This window comes from Dermacentor variabilis, unplaced genomic scaffold, assembly GCF_050947875.1.
Source record: "Dermacentor variabilis isolate Ectoservices unplaced genomic scaffold, ASM5094787v1 scaffold_13, whole genome shotgun sequence".
In the NCBI taxonomy this organism is placed as follows: Eukaryota; Metazoa; Arthropoda; class Arachnida; order Ixodida; family Ixodidae; genus Dermacentor; species Dermacentor variabilis.
In genome coordinates, this window is record NW_027460291.1 from 46,428,617 (window position 1) to 46,437,906 (window position 9,290).

The 9,290-nt window shown below is 50.0% G+C and overlaps 1 non-coding gene across 1 annotated transcript; it reads left to right on the plus strand.

Annotated features, from left to right (window-relative positions):
* The first annotated feature begins 2,170 nt into the window (after positions 1-2,170).
* Positions 2,171-2,243, plus strand: TRNAM-CAU (transfer RNA methionine (anticodon CAU)). The gene has a single exon. It is a non-coding gene; the product is annotated as a tRNA-Met (tRNA).
* Positions 2,244-9,290: the final 7,047 nt, after the last annotated feature.

The window sequence follows — 9,290 nt, forward strand, 5'->3', positions numbered from 1 at the left end:
AGCGCTTTTGGAATCCGGTTCCTTCCACGTGCAGAAACAAGGGAAGTGCCGATTGATATGCTAATGCTGCTTTGGATGCATAGCGTATGGAAGACGAGAATGGATATCAGAAATCGTCACATCCAGGCTCACTCAGCAAGACACTATTTTGTTGAGAGTATCATATACACACGCGACTTGTTCAGAGCACTATGTGAACCCGCGGAATGGCTACCTGAATTAGACCAATTGGCTTCTGTGATGCCCTTTTAAACTTACACTGGCCAAGCTGTGGCTGGTGTGTTTAGAATATGTACACCCTTGCAATTTTTTAACAATAACGCGCGAGTGTCGACCGCAACGCGTGTCAATGGCTTTGTAGCGGCGAGGGCTGCAGGATTGCCAACTTTATGTGCGGTCGTGCAAGACGAATTCGCTAGCAAGACCTGGGGAATGTCGCCTAGTGCCATGTTACAACTGTACAGGGTGCTTTTTCTGGGATTTCTGCGATACAGCTTGCCAGCAATAAACAACACCGGCAAAACAAATCTACGCACAATACAAAGTCTTCAGGGTCAGGTGCTCCGGATCTGTCTAGGCCTGCCTCAGAGTGCTTCAACAGTGGCTACGATAGCAATCACTAGAGACCACCTTGTCAAGACCCACATTGAAATTGAAGTACTCAGGACCCATATAAGGCATCTAGCCAGGACTCCTCGTCACCATTTAGCCTCTCTACCAGCGGACAGGCCACACACATCTTTCAGCCAAACGATAACTGCATATGATGAATCGTTGCCAGCTTGTTTCACTCCGGCTGCGAGACCTTCGATCCCTCCATGGTGCCTCGCTCAGCCAAAAATCAACCTCGCAATACCTGGTATCTCGAAAAAAGCTGATCTGTCATCACCAGCCCTTAGACAGCTCACGCTACTATATTTGTACGAGAACTACCGTGACTCTACGCATATTTACACTGATGGATCTGTCCTTCCAAGCAGCTCCGCGGCGGCAATCGTCATACCAGCGAAAGCTACAACAATCAAATTTAAGACGACCCACGCGACAACATCGACGGCAGCAGAGCTCACAGCGCTCTTTACTGCTCTTCATCACATTGGTGATGAACCGCCGCACAAATGGACAATATTCTGCGATTCGAAGGCGGCACTGCAGTCTCTACTGTCACCTTTACGACGCGGACCGCACGAACAACTAATTTTCCATATTACAGAGACGTTACACCATATAAGTGCTGCAGGCCACGACATAACCTTTCAGTGGCTTCCAAGTCACTGCGGGATTATCGGCAATGAACGGGCGGATCACGCTGCCCGCTCAGCCCATATTGAAGAGCACCACGTTCCAATTCCACTTTCTAGAACTGACGCAGCACGGAAGCTCCACCTGCTTGCTCGGCAGTGCACCACGTCGCAATGGAATGAGCCACATTTAAGAAATCCGCGACTGTACTCACTTGACCCAACATTAAGTCTTCGAGCGCCATCACAGCTTCGCCGTAGAGACGCCACGCTTCTATATCGACTTTGGTTCGGCGTTGCCTTTACTAAAGCCTATGCCTTCCGCATAGGGACGACCGACACCCCAACCTGTGACCACTGCGGCCATGAATAATCAATTGGCCATATTTTGTGCACCTGCCCGCAGTACAGTCCACAGGGGGCATGCCTTAGCCACGAACTTGACCAACTGGACGACCAACTGCTATCCGAAAAAAGAATTCTGCAACATCGAAAGGACCTACCGTCACAGAAGGCCGTGCAAGCGCTTTTGCGCTTCTTGCGATCTACCGGCCTCTGTGAACGACTTTAACTGGAACGCCTTTTGTGTGTGTGTCTCCATGTGTGCGCGCGTTCGTTTTTTTTTGCGTTTTCCTCTCTGTCATCTTTCTAACCCCCATCCCCCATCCCCAGTGTAGGGTAGCAAACCGGAGACACCTATCTCGTTAACCTCCCTGCCTTTCCTCTTCATTCTTTCTCTCTCTCTCTCTGGTTCGAATGTATTCTGCCGCTCTGTTCGGCTTTAGGGTATCACCTCACCGCTACAGGGCCACTGACATGCCGCGCGGTCGACACTCGCGCGTTATTTTTAAAAAATTGCAAGGGTGTACATGTCGTATATTTGATCTTTTTGTTTGCCTTTGTGAAAAGGCAATAAAGGGAGGAAAAAGGTTCCCATGGTGTAGTGGTTATCACGTGCGTCTCATACGCGCAAGGTCCATGGTTCGAAATCGGGTGGGAACATTGTACCCCTTTTTTTTAGTTGTTTCTATTGCAATCCCATAGACGCAGAACAAAAGGGGAGCCAAATTACGTGCTTCGTACTCGGTTCCCGTGCTGTACATTCTGCTTCCGGCTCCCGAGCTGAACGGATCGCGGGATCATGGGCTCCAATGGAGCGGCATATGCGGCTGTTAGCCGCAGCATCAGGCTTTCGACAGACGAAGATAAGGATTAGCAGATTATTTTGTTTCGGTTACTTACAGGAGGCATCATTTTAAACACACTTATTTTGCACGGTGACGCTCGTGTTCGCCCGTTTTGTGTAGGGGATTTTCGGGATGCGCTTCAAGCTGTTGGTATGCTCTCTGGCGTCGGCGTCCTTGGAACGTACCAAGTCAACCACCTATGGGCGGTAACGTTGAACACAGCCGAGGCTGCTCAAAAGCTGACGGCACTCAAGGAGCTGCTGGTGAAGGGACGTCGCTGCCTCGTGATCGACCTCAAGGAACAACAGGTGAAGCTTCGTCTCCACTGGCTTGTGCATGGAGTGGATGACGAAGTCGTAAAGACCGCGCTGGCCTCCTTTGGCAAAGTGAAGGAAGTGACCCGCGAGCGCTGGCGAGCGGATGGCGTTTCTGACAAGTGCCCGACGACACGAGCGGTGCTGCTGCAGCTAAAGACAGGAATGAAAGTTGACGACCCGCCCCACCACTGGTGGTAGCCCCATGTTGTCCCATGCAGTGCCTGCGCAACCGGGGCTGTGGCCACGTTCGCCGAGAATGTAAGGTTCCCCATTTCTCCCGGTGCAGGCTTTTCGGACACAACGACGCGGACTGTGTACGTTCGTACGCAGTAGCCGCGGGTTCGGCGGATAGCGAGCCATCGACATTAGAACATGTGATGGACGTGATCGAGGCGGAGGAAGCGGCCAAGGGAGTCGGAAATGGCAACGTGGCGGCAGAAACGAGCGGGATGACGACGCCGACCGAAGGCCGGAATAATGTCCCTCCCCCAAAGGAGCCAGCGGCTACACTCGAGAGCGTGAGGACGGCCCCGCAAGAAAACGAAAGCCGCGAGGCGGCTACGGATCCTACGCAGGCAGAGGAAGACAACGCGACCACTCCTAGCGCCCGCGTCTAAGACGTCTCGGCACCGGTCAAGACGTTCCTGCAGCAGGAAGAGAAAGTTGAGGGAAAGGCCGGAGGTGACTCCGAGCGACCACCCACTAAGATGCTTTCCGGAAAGCGCTCAACCCTCAAGCTTAAGCCGAACCTGGAAGCCGACCGTAAGCCCACTGCGAAGCCGACCGAAGACGAAATCGTTCGACGGCCACTACATGGCCACGGAGGCGTCTAGCGGTCAGCTAGACGTTAAGGTGAGCAACATGCTCGGGGCCTTCTCCCTTCCGGTTTACAACAGTAATGGTTACCAAGCCGTCGCTTAGCCTCGGCACGCTAAATGTTCGAGGTCTTGCCGACCTCGACAACGGCCACCACCTCGACGTTTTAGCCGTGCAAAAAACCAAGGTAGACGGCGAGGAGGTGACCGGGAACATGGTGCAAAGGTTCACGTATAACTACTATAAGGTAGTGAGCCACGCCTTAGGGACTTCGGCAGGGTGTGTGCTGTTCGTGAGGAAGCTGCCTGCATAGAGGCTTACTTCTCGTGGTCGACTTGACTTTTGTGACTTAAGCTATTGCAAGGTCCAATGGCGAGTCCTTTGCATTTATGCCCCTAATACTGCGAAAGAGAGGGCAAACTTCTTTTTAAGTTTAAATCACCACTTCCATGTGCACAAAATAATAGCCTGTGTAGGGGATTTCAACTGCGTATTGAACGCTGAGGATAGGTTTACGCGGCGCGTATATAATGATAAAAGCAGCCATATCCTGACGCAGATTATACACGAATTCGAATTGGAAGATATCGAGGACTGTTTTCGGGCTGACCGAGACGTGAGGTGCATTCACCTCCAGGGCACAAGTCACGCACGATAGGAGCGTATCTATCTAACATACGATTTATTAGAAGAAGGCCAGTGATATGCAGTTACTGCCATGTCCTTTTCTGACCGCTGCCTGGTAAAATGCAGGGTGGGCCGCAAAATACAACGAAAGGAATTTGTCTGGGAACTGTGGAAAAGGAATACTGGGCGGCTACGGGATGAAACTTTTAACGAAAAGGTAGTGACTGCTATTAATTCTTTTGGAAAAGACAGTGTTATGAAATTTGGTGAGGAATGGGAGTTGCTGAAGCAAACAATAAAAATGAAGGCAATTGAAAGAAGTAGCTTACTGTGATATGAAGAGAAGGCTAGAGAACAGGGTTTAAAAACATTGCTGGAAAAATTTGCAACGCTGGAATGCCTGCCACCGGGCGCTTATCAAGAAGGTATGCGCGTGCTCTTAAGAAGAAGCCCAAGGTGTTCGACGAAGAGCGCAATCGAAGTGCGCTCGTGCGCGTGAGAGCAGAAAGTCTAACGTGGGGAAACGCCAACGCAAAGAGCACTGGGACTAGAAAAAAAAGCACTCCAGACGTAAGCAGATCGAGGGCATCGAATATGAATGGGTGGTATTAACCGATAACAATAATATAGGGCGTGCTTTCTTTGAACATTACCAAAAGCTTCTTGCCTTCAAGCCTGTCAACATGCACGGTTTCAAGAATTTATTTTTGCAGCGAATGCCACAGCTCTCGAGTGAAGTTAAAGAAACGTTAGAACGGCCAATTACAGAACATTAAGCGATGAAGGCCATCGAAGACCTGAATTCTGACAAGTCACCAGGTCCAGCCGGTCTTTGTGCCACTTGGTACAAATCGTTTAAAGGCCACCTAGCTCCTATCTTAACCGCAGTTTTCAATGAAGCATGCGAACTGAAAATATTTCCACCATTCTTTGGCCAGTCCATACTGTACTGATTCCGAAAGCAGAAGAGACCGAAAAGCTAAAACTACTTCCCTCCTACAGACCCATAACGCTTACTAATTGCGACAAAAAATATTGATGAAGGTGCCGGCACGGCGATTCCAGTCAGTTAAGGAAGTAGTTGGCCAACACCAGACTGACGTGTGGCATTTGCGGAAGAATTATTTTTAGTAAGATTCATAAGATGAAGTGTGTGCTGGAGTGTTCTAACGCCATGTGCGATGCAGTAGCGATCACCCGCCGTGGTTGCTCAGTGGCTATGGTGTTGGGCTGCTGAGCACGAGGTCGCGGGATCAAATCCCGGCCACGGCGGCCGCATTTCGATGGGGGCTAAATGCGAAAACACCCGTGTGCTTAAATTTAGGTGCACGTTAAAGGACTCCAGGTCGTCAAAATTTCCGGAGTCCTCCACTACGGCGTGCCTCATAATCAGAAAGTTGTTTTGGCACGTAAAACCCCAAATATTATTATTATAGTAGCGATCCAAAAGTTGGACTTGGAGAAAGGGTTTGATTTCGTTTCTCACGAGATATTGCTCACCATCCTTCAACACGTTAATTTTGGCCACATAATCACTGAGGGGGTGAACATAGCGTACCGGAGCTGCTTTACTAGACTTATAATTAATCAGACGTTGGGGGCCCCCATTAACGTGAAGCGCTTCGTCCGTCAGGGTTGTCCACCCAGCCGACTCCTGTTTTGTGTTTACATAGAAACGCTATGTCAGGCCATGATCGAAAATGAATACGTTAAGCGATTTCCTCTTCACACGGCACAGGTTACGCTATTGGCATACACCAACGATGTGGCTGTACGTTGTAAAGATAAGCAAAGTGTATTGAATACTGTTAGTATCGTCAGAAGGTTTGGCGCCGTCACTAATAGCTTCGTGAACAGGCATAAATGTCAGGGGTTCTGGCATGGAAGATGGACGTCCACACCAGACCACTTTTGGAACGTAAACTGGGTCACGACGCTAGTTAAGTACCTTGGCGCATCCCTTGATGTCTACAAGGGCAGTAGTGAGCACTGGAATGACCGGACAAAAGAGGTAAAAGAAAAAGCCGGCCAATGTAACGCCGGTCACTTGTCAATGTTCGCAAGAGCTAGAACGTCCAACATGTTTCTCGTGACAAAGATTTCTTATGTAATGCAGGTCCTACAGTGCTCGCGGATCAATGTGCAGAAACTGCAACGCGTGTTCGCTGTTTTCGTGTGGGCATCAAGCTGGGAGCGATGCAGCAGAAATAATCTCTTCCGGCGTGTGAAGGATGGCGATCTGGGATTGGTGCACCTCTTCTTGCGTCAACTGATGAACAGGTTCTTCTTTTTCGTGATACAAATGACCCGTTTGTGCGCACCGTGATCCAAATCAGGCTGTCAAAAGTAGGGACCGAAATAATGCCACGATCAGTCCATGGTTTCTTTCGGCAAATAGTTGATAATGTTTCTTTTTTGCATGCTCGTTTTTCAAGTGAATATTTGTGGAGTGGAAAACGCAAAAAGTTATATTGTGATTTGTGTGACAGTGTTTTGCTTGTACCCGTGCACAGAGCCGTGTACAGTACAGGCCCAGGCCTAGACATATTCAAAATGAAGATGATGCCAGTTCAACCAGCCACGCAATCTTTGTTTAAATTACGTACCAGAACTTTACCTGTTAAAATATTTCTGGGACAACGTGGGTTCTACATGCCATGGGGAACCCACTGCCTTATTTGTAAAAAACCGGAAAGCATAGATCGTATCTTCATCCACTTTGGGAAGGGGTCTTTTTCTGGGACGTGTTGCAAAAGACCTTAAAGAAGGAGCTACCGATAGATCCACACGGAATCAGGTTTCTGGCAGTAAATGATGACGAAGGTTTCCCGTACGACCTTGTCATGCTTACGGGCCTTCACTCTTTGCGGCGCTCAAGAATGGCGGGCAACCATTCTGAACCGGATGCCCGACCGGCGCGTGTATACTTCCGTTGCGTGTATACTTTCAGCGGCGCAGCTGGGCCACGGTTCTAGGTTTTTTGCCAACGAAGATTCTGATTAGCAGGTGCTATGGCCTCAACTACCAACAGGGCAACTTGTTACGAATACTTTATTCTTGCATGCTGATGTACGTGCAAGGCCATACCGGGCAGAAAACTTCCGTGACCTGCTGTCAAGCTTGAAGCTGCTGCCTGACGTTGTCGCCCTAGGCGCGTATCGAATGACCACATGTGGGCCGTGACTTGCAAAAGTGGCGACAGAGTGAAATAATTGCTACGGGCGAAGGACTTGAAGGTGAAGGAGAGACCATTTATCGTCATCGAACCTGGAAATCAAGCAATGCACCTCAAACTACATTGGATGCTACACAAGGTACCGGACGAGGACATTCCTGAAGCCCTGGCGCCTTACGGCCTAGTCACCGACGTGGCGAGAGAGTGGTGCCGGGTGCATGGGCTGTAACATAAAGGTTCTTCGACGCGCCTGGTCACCCTGATGCCGCGGAAGGGCCTGGGGGCGGAAGACGTGCCTCATCTGCTATAGATAGCCGGTGAGGAAGCTCTCGTGGTGATTCCTGGAAGAGAACCGCTCTGCCTTCGTTGCCGCAACACAGGACACATCCGGCGTTACTGCCGTGTCCCGCGCTGCACACGTTGTCATCGTCTCGGCCATGACGAGTCGCAGTGCGTGCTGACATATGCAAACGTGGCGGGGCCGACGGCTGTGGATGAAAACGGTGAAGTGTTTATGGATGAAGTGGATGCCGAGGAAGTTTCTGTCGGAAGCACCAACGAGGCGAAGGCGGCAGCGACACAACCACCGAAACCGAAAAGTCAAACGACTGCCGGAGCGGTGGGTGTGCCAGGAACGCCTACGCGACCTGTAAGCAAGGACTCGGCCGACGATGTACATAAGCAGGCACCGCGACTAAAGAAACGCCGAACGTCTCGACTATGGCAGCAGCTAGTAACGAAGCAATGGACGTTACCAATGCTGGTTTGGTGGCCGGGAAGAGGACACACGAGGAGTCCGCAAAAGACGGCGGAAAAACTGGCGCACCGAACAGCGAGGAACCGCCACCACAGTCGGTGGTGATGCGCCGACCGTCAATATGGCCGACGCCGAATATCGCGCCGGACAAAAGACCGGCGGCGCCGAAGCCTAAGTAGCCGAACGGACTTGTGCCTGCGAAGGCACTTAGACGCGAACTCGCGAGGGCCCATCTCTACCGAAAGGTCGGGTAGGTCGGCTGCTGCTCAAGGAAGGTGTTCTTGTGGACGGCATTTAAATGTGTCGCGAACCAGCTGATCTGTCCGTTAGCACTCGTAGACGTAACTCTAAGTGTAATTAGTATTGCTATGTGTGATTATATACGTTTTTTCTGAATGCCTTTTCCCCCTATTAACAATGGATTTGGAGAGGGGTTTATGAGTGGCTACAATTAATGTACGCGGTCTCGCAGCAAGGCGGAGGCAGTACCAGCTAAGCCGACTGTGCGTTGGAAATGAACTAGATATTACAGCCGTGCAAGAGACGAAAGATGAAAGCGAGGAACAAACAAACAAAATGGTAATACTTTTCAGAACGTATTATAATATATGCACATGTCACGCTGTTGGCACGTCTGGTGGTTGCGCCGTCTGGGTTCGAAGGCGAAGAGATTGTTACTGAGAGCAAAAGCTGGCGATTTATAATTCTTGACTTTGCTTTTAACGAATCACAATGGAGGATTATATGTGTGTATGCGCCAAATGATGTCAATGAAAGATGTCGTTTTTCTCGAATCTAGAAGAGTACCTTCGCTGTGAGAAGCACATCGTCTTTCTTGGTGACTTTGACTGTGTGTGTTATGCAGAAGATCGCGCTAAACCTACTTTCCCGCGGGACAAGAGTGCAGTGTTTTTGAATACTTTAGTAAACAATTACAACCTAGAAGATGTTGGTCGCCTTTTGGCCAGTACATAGCATCCGCAATTTACACACTATCAGCGAGATAGCCAGGCACGTCTTGACAGAGCTTGTATCTCGCTGGATCTTGTGCTTCTGTGTGATAACTAGGTTGTGCAGCCGGTGTCCTTTAGCGATCACAGTATAGTGTGGTTTTCACTCGGTGCCAGAGCAAAGAAGTCGCGGTTTGATTGGGCAATTTGGAAACTTAAC